The sequence below is a fragment of the Panthera tigris genome, chromosome A1 (genome assembly GCF_018350195.1).
Source record: "Panthera tigris isolate Pti1 chromosome A1, P.tigris_Pti1_mat1.1, whole genome shotgun sequence".
Classification (NCBI taxonomy): Eukaryota; Metazoa; Chordata; class Mammalia; order Carnivora; family Felidae; genus Panthera; species Panthera tigris.
Window position 1 is genome coordinate 98,134,186 of NC_056660.1, and position 21,959 is coordinate 98,156,144.

General features: G+C 37.2%; 1 long non-coding RNA gene across 1 annotated transcript in view; it reads left to right on the forward strand.

Annotated features, from left to right (window-relative positions):
- Positions 1-21,959, forward strand: part of LOC122231262 — a 261,729-nt gene that overhangs the window by 140,741 nt on the left and 99,029 nt on the right. The window lies entirely within an intron of this gene.

The window sequence follows — 21,959 nt, forward strand, 5'->3', positions numbered from 1 at the left end:
AAGTTATAAAAAGGCTGTAGTCTATGCTCTCTCACTCTTGTCTAGAATCACGTCCTCTAGAAGAAGCCAGTTTTTATGTTGTAAAGCAGCCTTTTGGAAAAGATCATCATGTGGATTGTTTGGGAACAAGGTACTTTCCAAACTGAGCCTTGAGATGAAGACAGCCCCCAATCGGCCGTGACGGCAGCCTTAAGAGAGCCCCTGGTTCAGAATCTTGTAGCCAAGCCATCTCATGCTGCTAACGCACAGAAGCCGGGATATTATTAATGTTTAGTGTTTGAGATTTCCCAACTTGAGGATTGTTGTACAATACTAGATAACCGATGCATCTGTTTTCCATGCTTCACTCTCAGATGTATGAGTTTTTATTTTTAAGTAATGTTTTTTGTTTTTTTTTTTTAAAACTTGTACATCATAGGGACGCCTGGGTGACTCAGTTGGTTAAGTGTCCGACTTTGGCTCAGGTCATGATATGGCAGTTAGTGAATTCGAGCCCCACATTGGGCTCTGTGCTGACAGCTCGGAGCCTGGAGCGTGCTTCAGATTCTGTGTTTCCCTCTCTCTCTGGCCCTTCCCTTCTTGAGCTCGGTCTCTCTCTCTCTCTCTCTCTCTCTCTCTCTCTCTCTCAAAAGTAAATAAGCATTAAAAAAATAAAAAGTTAACTTGTACTTCATAGACTTGTGTTCATATTAGTCCATTTGAATGTTGAAGTATCTATCGTCTATTTGTTTTCACTTTAATACACTTGCATTATATTCTTTTATTTTCTTTAATTGCCTTGTTTTGGATTACTGAATTTTTAAATTCTTTTTCATTTTCCATCTACTAATGTGTTATTTATTAATTATTCTATTTTCTTAGTGGTTACCCTAGAGGGTACAATGCACATATATAACTGTTTGAATCCTCTAAAAAATTCTTGTATATATTTTTTCATCAATAATTCCCAAGCCAAAGAAACTATTAATGGTCTTTATTTCCTTTTGTATCCTGTTTGCCTGTGTTTTAGTTGTATGTACGTTTAAAATACCCTAAGAAATTACAATCATGATTTTGTATAACCATCAATCATTATATTTACTTAGATGTTTGCCCGTTCTGTGTTCTTCGCACCATTCTGTATTTTCATGGTTCCAAATTGGATCATTTTGCCTCTACTTCAAGAACTCTATTCTTTTTTTCTAGTGTAGGCTTTCATGTAACACATAATTCATTTTTGTTGTCTTAAAATGAGCTACTTTTATCTTCATGTTTCAAGAATATTTTCAGTGGAAATATAAATTTTGTTTGGCATTTATTCCATAAACAGCATATTAAAGATGCCATACCAACAGTGGAATATCTTTTGACGTTCATCTTTTCTGTTTGCTTAATTCAGTTTTATTCCTGTTTTTTTTGTAGATAATATAGCTGTTTTATTTTCTCTAGCTATTTTTAAGTCTGTCTTTTTAGTTGTGTTTTTTTTAAACTATTTTACCAGTATGGGTCTTTGATTTGCTTTGTGTTTATACTGTTTAAGTGTGTGCCAGAGTTCTTGAGCCAGTAGATAGATAGATATCTTTCATCTGTTTTGGAAAATTCTCAATCACAATGTTGCTTTAGCCCCATTTGCACCTTCTTATTCTTTTAGAACTCCATTTACTTCGAATTACTTGAATCTCATGGTTTTCTTATACTCTGTTCTGCACTCGCACCCCAATATTTTCTTCTTTGTACATTTTGTGGCTCTTTTCTTTTGATTTGTATATGAGTTTACTAACTCTTTCTTTTACTACATCTCATCTGCTGTTAAGGTCATCTGGGAAGTTACTAATTTTATTTTTTTTAACGTTTTATATATTTTTGAGAGAGACAAAGAATGTGAGCAGGGGAGGGGCAGAGAGAGAGGGTGACAAAGAATCTGAAGCAGGCTCCAGGCTCTGAGCTGTCGGCACAGGGCCCGATGTGGGGCTTGAACTCACAAACTGTGAGATCGTGACCTGAGCCGCAGCACAGATGAGGGCACAAAAGAGCGCTTTTGCATCACAGGTGGTAGTGTAAATTGGACACTCAACTGACCGAGCCATCCAGGCGCCCCTAAGTTGCTAATTTAAGATAGTATTTTTAAATACTCCAGTGGCCACTTGATCTTCACAAATTCTGCTTTTTTTGTTGAAATTTCTATTCTTTCACCCATTCCATCCTTCTTGTTTCCTTTCATGAGTTTATTAATCATAGTTATTTCAAGATGACTAATGTATGAGTCATTTGTGGGTCTGCTTCTATAGCTTATTTTTTTCTTCTTAGTAACTGACCACGTTGTCTTGCCACCACATCGTCTTGCCTCTTCTCCTAATTCTTAATTTTTTCATCACATTCCAGATACTGTGATAGAAGTGTAGAGGTTTCAGATGAAGGAATCTCCTACTGGAAAGGATTTACTGTATCTTCCAAAAAAAAAAAAAAAATAACACAGTTGTGGTGTTGAGTGGGGTGTGAGAGGAGATGACCTCAACTCAGCAAGGGACTGAGTTAGGTCAAAGCTGGTTTAAATTTTAGTAAGGCTGAGGTTATGTATGGCTCACACTTGTTTCTAGGTTATTTTATACTCACTTCTACAGAACTTTAGGAAACTTAGTTCTGTCTTTCTGCAAATTTTGGCTTATTGGCTTAGCTTCTTGTCTTGTACAATGTTAAATATTAAAAAAAAAGTTAATGTTTATTTTTGAGAGGAACAAAGCATGATCAGGGAAGGGAGAGAGAGAGAGGGAGACACAGAATCTGAAGCAGGCTCCAGGCTCCGAGCTATCAGAGCAGAGCCCAGTGCGGGGCTCGAATTCATCAACTATAAGATCATGACCTGAGTTGAAGTTGGACGCTTACCCGATTGAGCCACCCAGGTGCCCATTGTCTTATACAATTTTAAAATGTGGCACTATATCTAGGGGAGGACCCATCAGATGTTTGAAGATGCTCACAGTTCCAATTTTGTTACTTGAGCCCCACACAACCACTGAATTCTCCTATGGTTTGCCCTTTGTTCTGGCCAAGGCTCCAACCTCAGACTCTATCTTGTGTCTATGATTAGTAAGTTAGGGAAAAAGAACTGATGCTTCTCAGCCTACTTGTCAATTTTACTCAACTTTTTGGAGTTAGCCAACTTAGTCTTCTTTGTTTTCCGGCTTTTTAAGGTTTTGAGTTATTTGTAGAAAAAGTTAGAACATGCATAGGTCTCACACCATACATTATCACTGATGGTTATCCTATTTACACCTTAACATGGACTCTGGGTTAGGCATTGTTGAGAAGAATGTGGGCATCAAATCCCTTCATGGAAAAATCAGCAGAAATATTGGTCTTACCTCAATGCATTTCTTCCTTCCCAGGATTTCTCACTCACTAGTTTTGGGTTGGCTGTTTCCTCGTGCCTCTAGAAAGTAGATTTTAAAACTTTTATCCCATTTTAATAGTTGTTCTAAGATGGAGAGTTTTTCTGTTACTGGCTTTTAAATCATAGAAATAGAAGTCTAGATGGTCTTCTTTGATTTTTTTTTTCTTACTATTTATTTTTATTTTTGAGAGAGAGAGGTAGACAGAGTGCAAGCAGGGTAGGGGCAGAGAGAGAGGGCGACACAGAATCTGAAGCAGGCTCCAGGCTCTGAGCTGTCAGCACACAGCCCCACAGATGGCTCGAACCCACAAACCATGAGATCATGACCTGAGCCAAAGTGGGACACTTAATCAATCAACTGAGCCACCCAGGCGCCCCTAGATGGTCCTTCTTTGGAGTAAGGATAGAATTTCCAACTATGCTAGACATTTTACTTAATACATAGAAATGGGAGAAAATTGTCCTTTTTGACAATAGAAAAGAAGTTGGTTGTTGTCTTTTCAAAATTTGAGCTTATTTTCATTATAAATGAATAATAAAGTTGTCTGTCAGTATTTTTAGTAAGAATAATAAAGTCAAAGATGTTTATGGACTGGAAGGAAGCCTCATTCCCCTTTGTGGCTGCTGTATAGAATATATTAGTTTGGGGAAGAATGAGAGATACAGTGGATGCTAGAAAAACTAAGTTGATGTACATTTATTGGGATTATTGACTGCCCTTCAAAGTACTTAGGGTTTTATTTCATACAAAATGAGGAGTTACATGACTGACATAAATTACAGTTAAATCATACACCATAATCAGTCTATGGTTTAGAAAGACACAACTTTTATAAAATACAAAGAAAAAAAGAATGATATTAAAATGGGAGAAATTATTGAGGAGAATGTTGAAATACTTGAGGTAAGTGAAATTTGACATGATGCTGAGTAAAAGCAGTGTCCCTGGGAATTGAAAAGATGAAACACATTTACATGATATTTCAAGAGAGTGGTCAGTAGGACTTAAGGACATGTTGGATGTGGAAAAGAAAGATAGGGAAGGCAGGTAAAATCCTAATCTATGTAATAAGCTCTTTTAATTTGTATGTTCTTAGAAATTCACATATAAAAGATAGTTGTGATCAGAGCTACAGTCTCAAAGTCTCTCAACATTTTGTCACAGGACATTAGAGGAAAAGGCAGAAAGGGGGAGGGGTTCTTTTATAGAAGAAACATATAGTTGAATAAAACGCCAGATAGAGTCTTTGTGCCAAGTCATGGACAATGTAGTGGACCCAGAGGAGAAGTGCCGTCAGCACAGTGAAGGTCTACAGCATTTTGTGAGAGGACCCAGATGAAAGCTGATCATAACTTCTCTCCCTGCTTAATGACTTAGCCTCTGATACAAAGCCAGCTAGCACTGGGGAGGTATCAGCTAGTAACTGTGACCAGAGAATAAGTCAGATGAAAACCTGTGCCTCTCAGCTGCATTCATGACGACGTCAGTTTGATGTGCTAATTCTGACAAAACAGCTAACATACCAAACTTGGGCTGGAGAATTGAGTGACTGTTTTATAACTTTTCTCATGTTTCTAGAGCAATGTAGTAATTTCTAAGGAGTTCTAAAAACTTAGAGCTTTTGGGGAAATACTTACATAATAAATCTGTCCAAATTAATAAATAATAATAATTTGTTAAATAATAATTTCCCATATGGGACAAGTAGCTTTTCAAGTGAAGGGAAACATTAAGACATTGGTTGGAAAAGTGAATGAATTGTTTAGAAATGGTTGGCTATATTGGGGCACCTGGGTGGCTCAGTCAGTTGAGCAACCAACTTTGGCACAGGTCATGATCTCAGGGTACGTGGCTTCAAGCCCTGCATTGAGCTCTGTGCTGACAGCTCAGAGCCTGGAGCCTGCTTTGGATCCTGTGTCTCCCTCTCTGCCCCTCCCCTGCTCATTGATATTTTCTCTCTCTCTCTCTCTCTTTCTCAAAAATAAATAAACATTAAAAAATTTAGAAATGATTGGCTCTACGTTTGGATTTATAAATGCTATCTTAAGGATTCCTATATAATTCACTACAACATGTGAAAACAAATAGCTATGCATTTGTAGTTAGGGATCCTCACTACACAGTTTCCAAAAATGAAATGCAGATGAATTTTGGACCTAATGGGGAAAAAATACCCAGAAGCAATTTTGGGAAACTATGCATGCAATTTTGGTGTAAGAAGACCTTTTGTCAAAAGATTCAGCAGACCATCAGCATAAAGGTAGTGATTAATAATTTGGCTCCTTAGAAATTTAAGCTTTTAAGCAATACAAATAGCCATAACCAAGATAAAAAGAATTAACAAACAAGGAAAGTAATTAAACATTTATAGTAGATAATTATATTCAAAGTGAAAAGCTTCTACAATTAATTAAAAAGGAAAAATATATAATCCAATAGAAAAAGTGACAAAATAACTGAGTAACTGACAAAAGATGAAATATAAAAGGTCAACAAACATAAAGAGAATTGTTAAACCTCACATAGAATCTGGTACAAGTAAATTCAAGTAAAATTAGATAGACTGAGTATTTTATAAAGAATATCACAGTTTAGATGAGATGAGGGCACAAAAGAACTCTTCTGCATCACTGATGGTAGTGTAAATTGGTAGAATAATATTGGAAGACAGTTTTGGAGAACTGATTTATACTGCAGCTCTGATCTATCCATTCCACGTCTTGGTATTCATTCAAGAGAAGTATTCCATCATGTGCCCAGGTAGGATGTACAAAGATGCTTAGTGATGCTATCTTTATCAAAGTAAAAAATTATAGGCCATCTAGCTGTCTATCAATATGGAAATACATGTTATAAGTAAATCTCAAAAACAGGTTAAAGGAGAAGTTGCAAAATGATACATTTCTATCATTTACATGAAATGTAATGATAGATTACAAAATCGTGTGTGTGCATGTGTGTTGGTATAATAAATGTCTAGAATATTGTCTTTAGAAACATTAATCACTAAATAGTTCATCATAGTTACCTCTTACAAGCAGACTAAAATTGGAAGTGAAGGACAGAGGGAAATATATGGTTTTTTTCTGGATTGTTTGAAATTTTACAAATATGATGTATATTTATTTATGTAAATAAAAATTAAAATTAAAAATTATAAGTTTGATATGTAAAAATTATAGATGAGAAGTTTACATATTCTTAGAACTATAATCATAAATGAACTAGGATTCGTAATCAGGAAAGACTGAGGTGTAATATCCTTGAAGTTGACTACGTTTTTTCTTTGGTTTTTTTTTTAATATTTATTTATTTATTTTTGAGAGAGAGAGAGAGAGAGCGCTAGCAAGCAGGGGAGGGGGAGAGAGAGAGGGAAAAAAAATCCCAAGCTCCCTCCATGCTATCAATGCAGAGCCCAATGCAGGCGTCCAACTCAAGAACCATGAGATCATGACCTGAGCTGAAATCAAGAGCCAGATGCTTAACCAACGGAACAGCCAGACACCCTAAATATGCCTTTTCTAAGGATGGTGGAAATGAAACAGTCTGCTCTTCTATTTGTTTTCAGAAATTTAACATGATAATCTCTTGAGGATAGCAAGTAACCACAAGTCAGTAATACAAGAGAAGAAAACACGCGTATGTTTATGTGTTTAGCTTGTTCAGGCTACTTGAACAAAAATAGCATATATGAATGGCTTATAAACAACAAACATTTTTTTCTCACAATTCTGGAGACTTGGAGATCAAAGATGAGGGCACTGGCAGACATGGTGTCTGGTGAGAGTCTTCTTCCTCTTCAGCTGACTGTGCAGGGTCCTCAGATGGCAGAATGGGTGGGTTCTCTGTTTGGAGTCTGTTATCTACAGGCACCGATCCCATTTGTGAAGGCGCTGCCCTCATGAACTAATCACCCACGGAAGGCCCCATGTCCAAATACCATCACATTGGGGGTTAGGATCTCAGCAGAGGAATGTTGGCAGGATCCAAGCATTCAGACAATAGCAGTGTATAGAAGCAACGAGAACTTGAAAAATGTTTTCATTATCTTCACTTGACTTAATAATTAAACCCATCGCCTTGACTCTTCACCCTCTCTTCAAAGTCAGTTCTGCTCACCTGAAAAATGTGGATATTAACTGAAATCTCAGGTGTATACACTAGTACATGTTTTAGCAGAAGAAAATAATTTTAAAAATAAACTAAAAGAATTTATTAGTAAAATCTTGTTTTCTAAAAGCACCATTTTACTTAAAACATAATGGATATTTTAGGTATGCACGCCTAAACAGACACTATGGATTGTCATAATATGTCTTGATCTTGTAAAGATAAAAAAGTTTGTTTTTCCTTTGCTATTTTATTTTTGTATTGAAAGCTGAACCGGATTTTATAGTATACGAAAAGTATCTGTTTCATGCATCTTTTAAAAATGACCACATCTGATTTTATCTTATTGTAAGAAGGTTCCAACCACTAAAGCCAGGTGGAGAGCCAAATGACCCGTGTAATTGAGGGAACGGTAGATTTAGTGTGATGACGAACAGAGTTCAGGTTTTGCTGGTGGAATTAGTTAGGTTTACCTTCTCAGTCCTCAGGATGTCAGGTATATTCTAGGTGATTGATTGAAGATTTACAACAGTAAGCACAACAGAGCTTCTATTATCCATCTCAAGGACACAGTATATGGGTGTGAATCATTGTGAAAATGGATTGGTATGTCTAAGGGCTGAAAAACATTTTGGAGCAGTTAACAGTTTTTCCAGCGATTTCTTACTTCTCTCCCATACTCACCTATAATCTGGCCAAGAGCAGGAAATTAGCATGACATTGCTGTCTGTTGCTTCTCTAGTACCTGGCCAGCCTCTGCTCTCAAAAAGTATTTGCCAATGCAGTGCAGAAGTCTTTTATCTTCATGAGGCCCCATAGTTCATTTTTGCTTTTAATTTCCTTGCCTTTGGGGATGTGTCAAGTAAGAAATGGCGGCTAAGGTCAGAGAGGTTTTTTCCTGCTTTCTCCTCTAGGGTTTTGGTGGTTTCTTGTCTCACATTCAGGTCCTTTATCCATTTTGAATTTATTTTTGTGAATGGTGTAAGAAAGTGGTCTAATTTCATCCTTCTGCATGTTGCTGTCCAGTTCTCCCAGCACCATTTGTTAAAGAGACTGTCTTTTTTCCATTTGGATATTCTTTCCTGCTTTGTCAAAGATTAGTTGGCCATACTTTTGTGGGTCTAATTCTTGGGTTTCTATTCTATTCCATTGGTCTATGTGTCTGTTTTTGTGTGAATACCATGCTGTCTTGATGATTACAGTTTTGTAGTAGAGGCTAAAGTCTGGGATTGTGATGCCTCCTGCTTTGGTCTTCCTCTTCAAAATTACTTTGGCTATTCGGGGCCTTTTGTGGTTCCATACGAATTTTAGGATTGCTTGTTCTAGCTTCGAGAAGAATGCTGGTGCCATTTTGATTAGGATTGCATCGAATATGTAGATAGCTTTGGGTAGTATTGACATTTTAACAATATTTATTCTTCCAATCCATGAGCACGGAATGTTTTTCCATTTCTTCATATCTTCTTCAATTTCCTTCATAAGCTTTCTATAGTTTTCAGCATCCAGATCTTGTACATCTTTGGTTAGGTTTATTCCTAGGTATTTTATGATTCTGGTGCAATTGTGAATGGGATCAATTTCTTTATTTGTCTTTCTGTTGCTTCATTATTAGTGTATAAGAATGCAACTGATTTCTGTACATTGCTTTTGTGTCCTGTGACTTTGCTGAATTCATGTATCAGTTGTAGCAGACTTTTGGTGGAGTCTATCAGGTTTTCCATGTATAATATCATGTCATCTGCAAAAAGTGAAAGCTTGACTTCCTCTTTGCCGATTTTGATGCCTTTGATTTCCTTTTGTTGTCTGATTACTGATGCTAGCACTTCCAACACTCTGTTAAACAACAGTGGTGAGAGTGGACATCCCTGTCATGAAACAATCAATAAAACTAAAAGGCAGCCAATGGAATGGGAAAAGATATTTGCAAATGACATATCGGGCAAAGGGCTAGCATCCAAAATCTATAAAGAGCTCATCAAACTTCACACCCGAAAAACAAATAATCCAGTGAAGAAATGGGCAGAAAACATGAATAGACACTTCTCTAAAGAAGACATCCGGATGGCCAACAGGCACATGAAAAGATGCTCAACGTCGCTCCTCATCAGGGAAATACAAATCAAAACCACACTCAGATATCACCTCACGCCAGTCAGAGTGGCCGAAATGAACAAATCAGGAGACTATAGATGCTGGAGAGGATGTGGAGAAATGGGAACCCTCTTGCACTGTTGGTGGGAATGCAAACTGGTGCAGCCACTCTGGAAAACAGTGTGGAGGTTCCTCAAAAAATCAAAAATAGACCTACCCTATGACCCAGCAATAGCACTGCTAGGAATTTACCCAAGGGATACAGGAGTACTGATGCATAGGGCCACTTGTACCCCAATGTTGATAGCAGCACTCTCAACAATAGCCAAATTATGGAAAAAGCCTAAATGCCCATCAACTGATGAATGGATAAAGAAATTGTGGTTTATATATACAATGGAATACTACGTGGCAATGAGAAAGAATGAACTATGGCCTTTTGTAGCAACGGGGATGGAACTGGAGAGTGTGATGCTAAGTGAAATAAGCCATATAGAGAAAGACAGATACCATATGTTTTCACTGTAATGTGGATCCTGAGAAACTTAACAGAAGATCATGGGGGAGGAGAAGGAAGAAAAAAAAAAGAGGTTAGAGAGGGAGGGAGCCAAACCATAAGAGACCCTTAAAAACTGAGAACAATCTGAGGGTTGATGGGGGGTGGGAGGGAGGGGAGGGTGGGTGATGGGTATTGAGGAGGGCACCTTTTGGGATGAGCACTGGGTGTTGTTTGGAAACCAATTTGACAATAAATTTCATATTTAAAAAAAGTATTTGCCAAATTAATTAAATACAGGGTTCAAAATTGTGGAATCACTTATTTGGTGATCATGAAGTTGGCAGAAAATAATAATTTGGCCACACCCTGGGAAGCTATATCCTTCTCACTCAGCTTTACACTAATTAATATAGAAAATATTATAAATGATGAATAGATGAGGAGTTTAGGGTAACTCAGGCACAGTGGGGTAAATAACTACGCTCCATATAAGCATTCTTTTCTCTCTTATTAACCAAAAATTAGTGACTCACTATGATTGAAGGGGATAATTAGTTACTCTAGTATTGATTTATTGATTCACTGATTGATATATGAATGCAACACAGGCCCTGGCAGAAGAGCAAATCTTTTATTAAAATTTTTTTAATGTTTATTTATTTTTGAGAGAGAGACAGAGCACAAGCAGGGAAGGGGCAGAGAGAGAGGGAGACACAGAATCCAAAGCAGGCTCCAGGCTCTGAGCTGTCAGCACAGAGCCCAATGAGATCATGACCAGAGCTGAAGTCAGATGCTTAACTGACTGAGCCACCCAGGCACCCCTTATTTATTTTTTTAAACTTTATTTATTTATTTTGAGAGAGACAGAGACAGCAGAGGTTGAGACAGCACAAATGTGGGAGGGGCAGAGAGAGAAGGTGGGAGAGAGAGAATCCAAGCAGGTTCCACACTGCCAGTGCAAAGCCCGATGTGGAGCTAGAACTCACGAATCGTGAGATCATGACCAAAGCTGAAAACAAGAGTCAGATGCATAACCAACCAAGCCATCTAGGCGCTCCGAGAAGAGCAAATTTTGACACCTGGTTGCTGATCTACACATGTCTTCGTTAAATATTCATGTTTAAGAATAGCTTTTTTGGAAATTGGGAGCCCTAAGTAAGCCAAAATATTTAAGCTGCCAAATAAATTAATCAAGTAGTCTAGTGTTTTAATATTTTTCTCTCTGGAGCAGTGGGACATTTTGACTACAATCCTCACTTGAACCAACTAGATAGCATAAAGTTATATACTAAAATGAGCCATAATTAGTTTTCCTCTATTTGTCTCCCCCATATAAAACCACAACTGGTCACTTGTTACTGAAACCAGTCAGGGATGGATGAGTTTGGCTGTCACTGTGTTCCTGAGCATATGTACACACAAGCTGACAGTTTCTTTAGGAAACTGAGCCATCACATTGGTTGTTCTAAGTTAGACCTTATGCATTTTTTTTCTTTTTACATTATCATTGCTGATAGGGAAACGACATTTTAAAAACCCTAAAAATTTCACAAACTATGCAAATTAGGAGTGTATTATTAAAACTTGTTATTTTCTCAGTTTTGACCATAGTGTTCATTTGAACCAACTAGATTCTATCATGATAAGAATGAATGATACTGAGTTTTGCTTCTTTTTATGTGACCTTATATAAAACCAGTATTTTAGCAAGTGCAATGCCATTTGGCAGGTATATAAAGTTTTAAAATCATGGTATCAAAAGATTTTTAAAAAGGATTCCAAAAGTCAACTCTTGGAAATCAGCGTGAGAGGATTCTTCTTTTTGCTGGAATTGTTGTCTAGAAGCGATGTTGAGGACAGAGTATCACATACCTCACATTTTAGAGAGAAATGAACACATTTGGAGTCCTGACTGGTTTCCGATTTGCCCAGCATCATTCTTTGCTTCCTATCCATATATCAGGAGACAAAGAAGTAGGGAAGGAGAGCTGTGGCTTATCAGTCATTAGTCAGGAGTATCAGATTTGGAGGTAGAAATGGGATGACTTTTTGCTTTTTCAGATTCTCCATCCTTTCTTGCCCATCCTTTCTTCTGCATCCTGAATGAAAAGGTAAGGAGCAGACTCCTACACTGTTCCTCTCCTAGACCATGATAGTAGCCAGAGCTGGGAGGCTTCGATTTGTAGTTTCCACTTAGATTAGACAGGACTTGATGATAACTGACAGTAACCTGATCCCCGCAGAATCTGCTTAATGAATTTTTATGGGATGAGAAAGACAAGCTGAGGACAGTAACATGAGGAAAAATAAAACCTTTACACCATTGCACTCCCACTGATCTGAGACTGTCCATAAACTATTACCATAACATTTTCCTAAGACTAGGCAGACTTCAAGGTTATTCATCCATTCAGTCATTAAACACAGTGAAGAACAATGACTCCAAAACAACAACAACAACAACAAAACTATTTTATTTCAAAACTTCTGAACTCTCTACTTGAAGGTCAAATTTTAATCCATTTACACCTCCCCACGATGCTTTTCTGCTCTCTCCTACAGGGGTCTGCTTCTGCCTGCAACTCTTATAGCTCTCAGTGTTTGTTTCAATTATTTCAAAGCCAGAATGTCAGTACTACTTTAATGCTTAATATGTTGGCTGTCTTCTCAAATGAGACTATAAACTCTTAGACAGTTAGACTCTATGACTTATTTCTTTATCTTCCTATTGCCAAAAGCAGTTCCATAATAGCAACAGACACTAATGTAATGCTTCATGTGTTTAGTACTTTGCCTCTTACTGGAGAAGATAGGAAGATTCAGGAGTCTTGGTTCTGTACATTTCAATGCTATGCTACCTACATATAGAGGTGCAAAAGCTTTACTTATTGTGTACTGTATCCTTTTTCCTCTTAAAAACACTATATACTGGGGCCCCTGGGTGGTTCATTTGGTTGAGGGTACAACTTTGGCTCAGGTCATGATCTGGCAGTTCATGAGTTCAAGCCCTGCATCGGGTTCTGTGCTGACCACTCGGAGCCTGGAGCCTGCTTTGGATTCTGTGTCTCCCTCTCTCTCTGCCCCTCCCCTACTCATGCTCTGTCTTTCTCTCATAAATGAATAAACATTTAAAAAAAATTTTTAAATTAAAAACCTATATATCATACAATGTGTTTTTTTCCCAAATATTACTATGCTTTTGGTATTTATATACTGAGTATTCTCTCTCTGTCGTCTGATGGCTCATACCTACCTTTCAAAAAACTTCTTGTGTTACCTGACATTACTGAGTATTTCATAAAAGTATATAGCTCAATAGTAGTTGTTCGTTAATTCAAACTGATTAGTCTTCTCTTTAATAAGGCACTTAAATCCATTATTAATTATTATATTTGTTTTTGTTTTCCATAATCTAATGTTACCTTTTTCATTAAAATTTTTTTTAACGTTTCTTTTTGAGAGAGAGAGAGAGAGAGCGAGAGCGCAAGCAGGAGGGGGGCAGAGAGAGAGGGAGACACATAATACAAAGCAGGCTTCAGGCTCTGAGCTGTCAGCCTAGAGCCTGACATGGGGTTCAAAACCAGGAGCTGTGAGATCATGACCTGAGCTGAAGTTTGACGCTTAACTAAGCCACCCAGACACCCCTTACCTGTTTCATTTTTAATACTTGCTTGTTTGTTTTCTGTCTTTAATTGTGTAAGACCACATTTTCTTTGTTAAAAGTTTGGAAGTTTTCTATTTAACTTTTTGAAAGTTTGAAAGGTGTACATTCAGGAGAATATGATATGGGTTTCACAATGAGTTCTTATCCATCGACAAGGAAGGAACTCCCTGGAAAGAAATTTTTAAAGGAACACTAGTAGATAAAAATTAGGTTGTATTGTGATGGTATCCTGTGAATCTTGTTTATTCAGTGTATTGGACACACACACACACACACACACACATACACAATACTTACAATGGCTAACATATAGTATACTTTTAAAGTTAGTTGCTAGAAAGTCAGGAATTGATTTTAGACCATTTTGCTCTCAGACTTGTGCTCTAACCTATGAAAATTTCTATGATAGTATATATATTCTATAGATCTAGAGTATTCCTATGCAAAAAAAATGGCCTTGAAGGATCTCAGAAGGAAGTGGTACTCAGCAGAGCATCAAATCAGACTGAAATAAGCCTGCCAAGGACAGTATTCCTCAAAAATGTTTGTGAATCCTGCTTCATCTGTGTCCCACAATCTTAGTCGTATTTGCACATAGGGTCCATCCCGTCTTAGAAATGACATAGGAATTTCTAAAAACATTCTTTAGCTTGAGACTCATGAAGATGCTTTTTAGTTATTTGTTGCTGTGCTCAATCCACAGTTTAAAATAGTGATTTATCATTTCTCAGAATTCTTACTGTCTTCTCTGCTCTTTCCTTATTCATGTAGCTGCATTTAGCAAAGGGGTTGGTGGGTTGGAGGGTAAGATGGCGTCCTTCGAACGTCTGGCAGTTGTGCTTGCTGTCAGCTAAGGCCCCTTCATTCTCCTCCACGTGGTCTAATTCTCCAGTAGACTAGCTTGGCTTCTTTACCCGGTGGTCGCAGGAAAGCATTCTAAGAAAGCGAGGCCAGAATGCTGCAAAGCTTCTTAAGGTCTAGCCCTGGAGGTAGCACACCGTCACTTCGATTTCATTCTGTCAGACACATGCCGGCCCAGATTCAAAGAGTGGGGAAGAAGACTCCCTTTCTAACCGGCAAGAAAAATCACAGAGCATAGCGGATGCAGACTGGATTGGGAAGAACTCGTGGCTGTATTTTGGAACCATAGTGGACGACAAGAATTAGTGGAGAACAGCTAACATGGACATAATTATAATCGACACTCTGAAAGAGCGGTGGAGTACGGGTATTGATTTCCAGTTGCTTCTCATTAAAGGTCTGATAAAATCACTTGACCCAGTGTGATTGAGGGACATGTCTTTGTGATGACAAAGTCTGTATTTCTCTTCTTGCACTGTCCACTTCTGCTCTTCCCCTTCTATGAAACAGGTTCAATAGCCAACCCTTATTTAATCTCTAGTAAGTGCCGCTTTACAGTTTAATTTTTACATTAATCCACACAGGTAGGTATTATACCCCCCCCCCAACACACACACTTTAAAGGTAAGTAATCAAATATTCATAAGTCAAAGTAACTTGTGAACCAGTAGCTGGAAGGAGTGGTAGAACTGGAATCTGAACCCAGATAATCTGGCCCCAAATCCATGCTGTTAACCACGATGGTTATTGTTTCCCTGATCATCCCTGGGGTTTGAGTTTTATCCTCCCTGGGAATCAGCTTTATACTGCCGGTATCAGGGTTTAAATTCTCAGCATCTGTCAATGTACTTGTTCAAAATACATAATTAAAAATAGCATCTTAATCACTGTGAAGTGTGAAGCACTAATTATTCACTACCTGGAATAATTACTCTGCTTGAGCCAGTGTGGTGAGCCTGGTGTGTGGTGCATAGATTTGTTGTTGTATTTTCCAGGCATCGTGGCTTTCGATGGGCTAAGACTGCTCAGGCAATGGCAGGGGGCATTGCCGAGAGGTTAAGAGACTGGCTTGGAACAGAACGTAAAGATTGGAATTTTGGCTCTCCCACTTACTAGCTCAGGAACTTGGGGGATGTTCCTTAATTAGGAGTGATAATAATAGAATCTACTTGATGGCATGAGTATGCAGATTAAAATTAATGAGTTAATATTTGCAGAAGTCCTGAGAACTCCATCTGGCATGTGTTTGTTAATCCATTAAAAAAAAATGTATTTGCTTCAGGCCACTCAGCCAGAGACAAATGTTATGTATGTCTGAGCCTTCAGGACTTCCGGAGAGGGTCAGTTGTTGGCCCATGAGTAGGTTTTATTTGTCTCACCTCTTCTTCTAGCTGAAAGTTGTCTTTGACACAGCTCGGCTAGCGATAGGGTCAGGGGTAGTTTTAGCCTCCATTTTATTGCCTAAAGAGTCACTGATTGGCCTTTGAAGCAGAGACTCTTTATTGTTATCTCCACCCCAAACTATCCCCAGGTGGGTTTCAGAAATGAGACAGAGAATTTCCCTGACGTGGCCCCTTCTAGGCTCTGAGTGACCTGGGTGGCAGTAACCATTAGCCCCATCAAATCTCATCAGCTTCTTTGCTCTTCAAAATTCCACCCATGGATGACATATGATAACCCAATCGCCATGGTAGCCCAATTGGATTCTTTTGTCTGCCCCCACCCCCAAGTCTTTTCACAGTAGGCCCCAGGCTATAGTAAGTCAGCTGATCAGATATTCAGAATTAGAAAATGTGGTTCTCTGGTGTTTCCTGGCTGCTAAAATTTGAAATTACTTAACTGAACTATCTCTCTCCTCAACTATAAAATAGGGATGATAATAAAACAGTACCTATTTAGGTTTTTATCTAATCACAGTACCAAGTATATTAGTTAGCTCTCGTTAAGTGGTAGCTGTTAACATCTTTTGGATGTAGAAAATGATTCAGTATTTGCATAAAGTTCCAAAGGACTGGTTTTCACAGGATGTATGCCTATTCATTGGCAGGAATAACCCTATGTAAACAATATTGTGTGGTATCATGGGGAAAGTGTGCAGGGAAGGTGAAAATCATGCCCATTTGAACTTTGGGAAAATATACTTAAATATTTCATATGGAAAGAATTTCAGTCATTTGAAGTCTTTAGAAGGGCGACTTAATTTTTAATGTCTTACTTTAAAGCTCAGATATTAACCAAGCATCCAGTGTATATCATATTGTAAGCTAAATGAACTACTCTAAAACCTGTATTTTAATTTGTAGTCAGAGTTGATACTTTTATTGCCAATGCTTAAGTAATTACAGGTGTGGTTGCTTTTTTTTTTTTTTTTTATCCCATACAGGGTCTAAAATAATCTTACTAAATTTCAGTCTCATGATCTGTAATAAATAAGTAAATAAATAAATAAAGAAATAAATAGGCTTACAGAGTAAGATACTCCATTTAAAAAACAAATAAAAAGCCTGAGATCTGAGCTGCCGGGCAATAAATGTTAAAACACTACATTATCATTATCACAGTGTAGATTCAATACAGAACTATCAATTGTGCAACATTTAAGCAAGCTGTTTAATGTCAGAGGCAGAATTCACAACACTGGCAATTTATCTCCCTCTTTCCTTTTCTCTTTCTAATTTAAATAGATCAAAACCAAGAGCAAGAGCCTGAGACAAATGTGTTTGTATTTACTAGCATCTAATGCAATTCGAGTTTAATGCTTACAAAATGTATTTAAAAAAATTTTTTTTTGAAATGACAGTTCCAGAATCTGAGATAAAAGTTCACTTAACAAATTTGAATTTGGCTCCAAAATGAGGATGTATGCCCACTAGAATTCCAAATTAATTTTTGGGAAAAATTTCAAGTATTTGAGGGTAGTATTAGACAATCCATAATTTTAGAATTGACAGAAGTGTTTGTGAGCACTGACTAAAATATTCACGATTTTAGGTAGATTTAGTGTCCTTTTAGATAATATTACCTTCATAATACACAATTAGCATTGGCTTTGCATATTTATTACAAACAAGATAAGTAAAGAAAATGGAATTTAAATGAAATAAAGAATCTCAAAGTGTTTAAGCTAGTGTGGAACAGTGTACTTGGCTTTTATTTTTATGAAACAAAACAATATTTATTGAGAATCTACTGTGTGGAACTTCTTGAGCAGAATTCTTGAGATCCTCCAAATTTTTTTTCTTTACTTTTGTTGGATAGAATACCATTACTGTTATTTTATAAGGTGTTTGGAGAAAAGAGGATCAAGGGTAAAAATGTTTGGAGAATCTTATTTTTTTTTTTAATTTACATTTCTTTATTTTTGGGAGACAGAGCACAAGTGGGGAAGGGGCAGAAAGAAAAGGAGACACAGAATCAGAAGCAGGCTCCAGGCTCTGAGCTGTCAGCACAGAGCCTGACCTGGGGCTCAAACTCACAAACCACGAGATCATCACCTGAGCTGAAGTCAGACACTTAACCAACTGAGCCACCCAGGCACCCTGTTTGGAGAATCTTAAAGAAGGCAAAAGGACTCCTTTACTGCAAAATTTCTAGTTCTTACAGAACTTTCTATAAGAAGGAACTCAAGATGTTAATAAATTTCTCAAGTATGGATGGCCATAGACATCCCTACCCCAAGAATATTTATCAACATATTAAAGAATCCTAGATGTGAAAAGCTCTTCCTCAAAAGTCAACTCTACCAGTCTACTCTTTTAATGGAATGGGTGACTGCGGATTGGTGAATTGGGTTTTACCCAAAGATAATATTAGATTTGTTTTGGAATAAAAGAGATATTTTCACTTCATACAGGTTTTTTTTCCAAAAATATTATTTTTTCCACCCAAGTAGAGTATTTTTTTCCTAGGACGCTGCCATCTAGAGATTGATAACTTGATAATATATGATTAGATTTAATTGGTTTATGTTGCTTATGTTAGGGTACATTTTCCCAAACTGTCAAAGAGCTAAAGAAATTCCTTTTTTTGTAAGCTTATTTATTTATTTTGAGGAAGAGAGAGAGTGTGAGGGGGGAAGTGACAGATATGTGGAGAGAGAATCCCAAGCAAGCTATGCACTGTCAGTGCAGAGCCCGACATGGGGCTCGAACTCACAAACCATGAGATTATGACCTGAGTTGAAGTCGGACACTTAACTAACTGAGCCACCCAGGTGCCCCAGAGCTAAAGAAACTCTTTAAGCAAAAGTTCAATGAATTTCTCAAGTAAAAATCCTTTATAGTATGTCATGAATACTTAAAATATACATAATAATATATAATAATTAGTATATAAAACTTTTTCTCTAATGGACACGAAATCTGTATTTGTAAGTTTTGTAGTTCATGGTTTCAAAATTTGACATCAAGGCGGGTGGGCAAACTCTTCTTCATGTTGTCTTGTTTTGTTGATAGTACACTCTGATCACACCATGATGTGCTAAATCCAGAAGGGTTCATTATTAATGCACATTATCAATCATGGAACTAAAATGTTAAGTATAGACAGTTGAGAAGGCAGATATTTTTATCTTGGTTATAGAACAGTGTTTCAGAATTTCTTTTTTAACAAAGGCCTCTGGGTTTTCTCTCACATGAACAAAGAGAAATTCCAGAAAATGAAATAAACAGGAAGAACTGTTTTCTTTGTAATTCTTCTCCTTTGTACATACATCAAAATTTGTTTCAATATGATAAAAAAAATATCTAAATATGACAGAAACCCTTAATCTTGACATATAGGCTTATTACCTATGTATTTTACCCTATATATTATAAATTAGTGTTTTTATTTAAATCAACTTGGAAATATGTCAATTCTGAAGTTATTCTGATACTAGTTTTTTGGTTTTTTGTTTTTGTTTTTGTTTTTTTAAATGACTGGTAGTAAGCAATGCATTCCTATTAAACAGGAAGAAACTGTGATTGAAAACTAATGAGAATCCCTTGAAATCAACACTTTAAAAAGAAGTCCTTAATAATCCAGGCTAGACTTTTTTTTTAAGGTAAATTATTAGGTAAACCTTTCAAGGTCACCTAGTGGTGACTGGCAAAGATGACCAAGGCCTTCTAAAGTCAATACTCTTTTTTTTTTTTAATGTTTGTTTGTTTATTTTTAGAGAGAAAGCGCACAGGGGAGGGTCAGGGAGAGAAGGAGAGTGAGAGAATCCCAAACAGGCTTCATGCTGTCAGCGCAGGGTCTGATGCGGAGCTTCAACTCCTGAACCATGAGATCATGACCAGAGCCTAAATCAAGACTGGATGCTTAGCCAACTGAGCACCCAGGTGCCCTAGTCTAGACTCTTTTAATTGGTTGGACCTTTGCCAAAAAATGCCCTGCCATCTAGTCAGCTCCAATCAAGACTTCATAAGTTACAACAATATGAAACTCTCTGCTATGTCTTTCTCAGTAGGAGCTGATCCAGGTTTTAAGAATTCTGAACCATATACAATTTGGAGGAGCACTCTCTAATGCAGTTTTATATATTCAGTCATTGAAATGTGCTAGGCCTTTCTCCTTAGAGGAGAGCTTGTTTCAGTAGGTTTGAGGTAAATATGCCTTTGCACACTCTAATGTGATGCTAAGAATTTGGTTTACTGGAAAAGCATCACAGTAGAGGCAGGCTTGGAGAACTTTGCCAGCTCTGAGATTAATCTCTCTGGATTTCAATTTCCTCATTACAAGCCAGGCAAGTGTGCATTGGATATACTCAATCAGTCAGGTTCCTTCCAACAGAACAGTTTCTTTTCTTTTCTTTTTTTTTTAACTGGAAATGTAATCATTTTTGGAAAGAAGAGAACTTCATGTTAATGTGGAAGAAACAAAGAGAACTTGTGAGTTTATCTAGGTACTCTAATTTACATGATTATATCCTGATATCCAGCTCTGTTTATTTTTTCACATAGCAATATAGATAGTTGTTGACTACTCTCAGGGGTCTCAATTTGGTAAGATATGTTTTTGCTTTTTAGTAATATTTGTAAGTATTTTTTTAATGTTTATTTTAGAGAGAGGGAGAGAGAGAGTACGTGCAAGTGGGGGAGGGGCAGGGAGAGAGGGAGACACAGAATCTGAAGCAGGCACCAGGCTCTGAGCTGTCAGCACAGAGCCTGACATGGGGTTTGAACTCAGGAACCACGAGATCATGTCCTGAGCCTAAGTTGGACACTCAACCGACTGAGACAACCAGGCTGTATTTTCTAAATGAAGGTTCTGAGTGCTGATACCAGATAATGAGTGGGGAGTGGGGATCATACAGTGGAGAAGGAAAAAAAGAAAGAAGTTGAGACCATTCCCACTATTTGCTTTCTCTTCTGTAGTTTCTGGATATAAAGGGCTGAACCATTCGCTGCATCTTATGAACCTGGTATCTTGGGAAGTAGAAGTGACAGGTTAGTTGTCTAGGTTGGCGTGTTTTGCGAACCTTTTGGTGCCAGACTGGTGAATGTAGAAGATGTATGAATACCATTGATGTGAAAATCTTTTCAGAATTATTTTCACACAATCTGTATAAAGCTTGAGCCTCTTTTTTTGGTCCTGTTTACGTATGTGAACATACAGGGTAAAATTCTTCAAGATGTGCTAAAGTCTTTTTCTTTGTTTGGTGCCAATTTGTTATGGTTTTAAATGACTTTTTAAAAACTATATGACAGACTTTTTATAAAAAGTGTTCATGAAAGAAATCTTAGGCCAGTCCTTACAGATTGGGAGTTTAATGGAGGTAGATAGGATGTTTTATTTCTCATTATGCTCTCAAAACCTATACAAGTAGCTGATATCAAGGAGGCATGTTAATTAAATGTTGACTGAGAAAATAAATCATTTCAAATTGCAGAGCACTACCACCATTCAAAATGTGTATTGGTAACAAAAGCCTATGCATTTTTCTATGATTAAAATGATATAAAAATAAAATATGTGATGTTCTTAAACACATAGGTAAAGAAAAGGAAATTTTATTCATAATTCTACCATCTGTTAAAACAATAACTGTTAGCACTTGGGACTCAACTAATTTGTCCAAAAGTAGTTCTATCCATATATATCTGCATTTCAATTTCCTTAAATGTAGGTACTACAGAAGAATGTATGTCTTTTAAAAGTTCATTAAAGTAGGAAAAATTGAAATAAAATATCCTTAATCTGCAGGAGTTGTCCATTTTGTGAACAGAAGAGTTACTTTACAGGAGTCACGGTAGCCAAACGTATTAAACACTCTCTCTAGTTTCAACTATGCAAGTACACAGAGAAATATAAGTGTTAAAGGAAGAAGAATCAAGCATCTTACTGAACTAGCCTTCCATTTTCAGTACAATGTATTTCT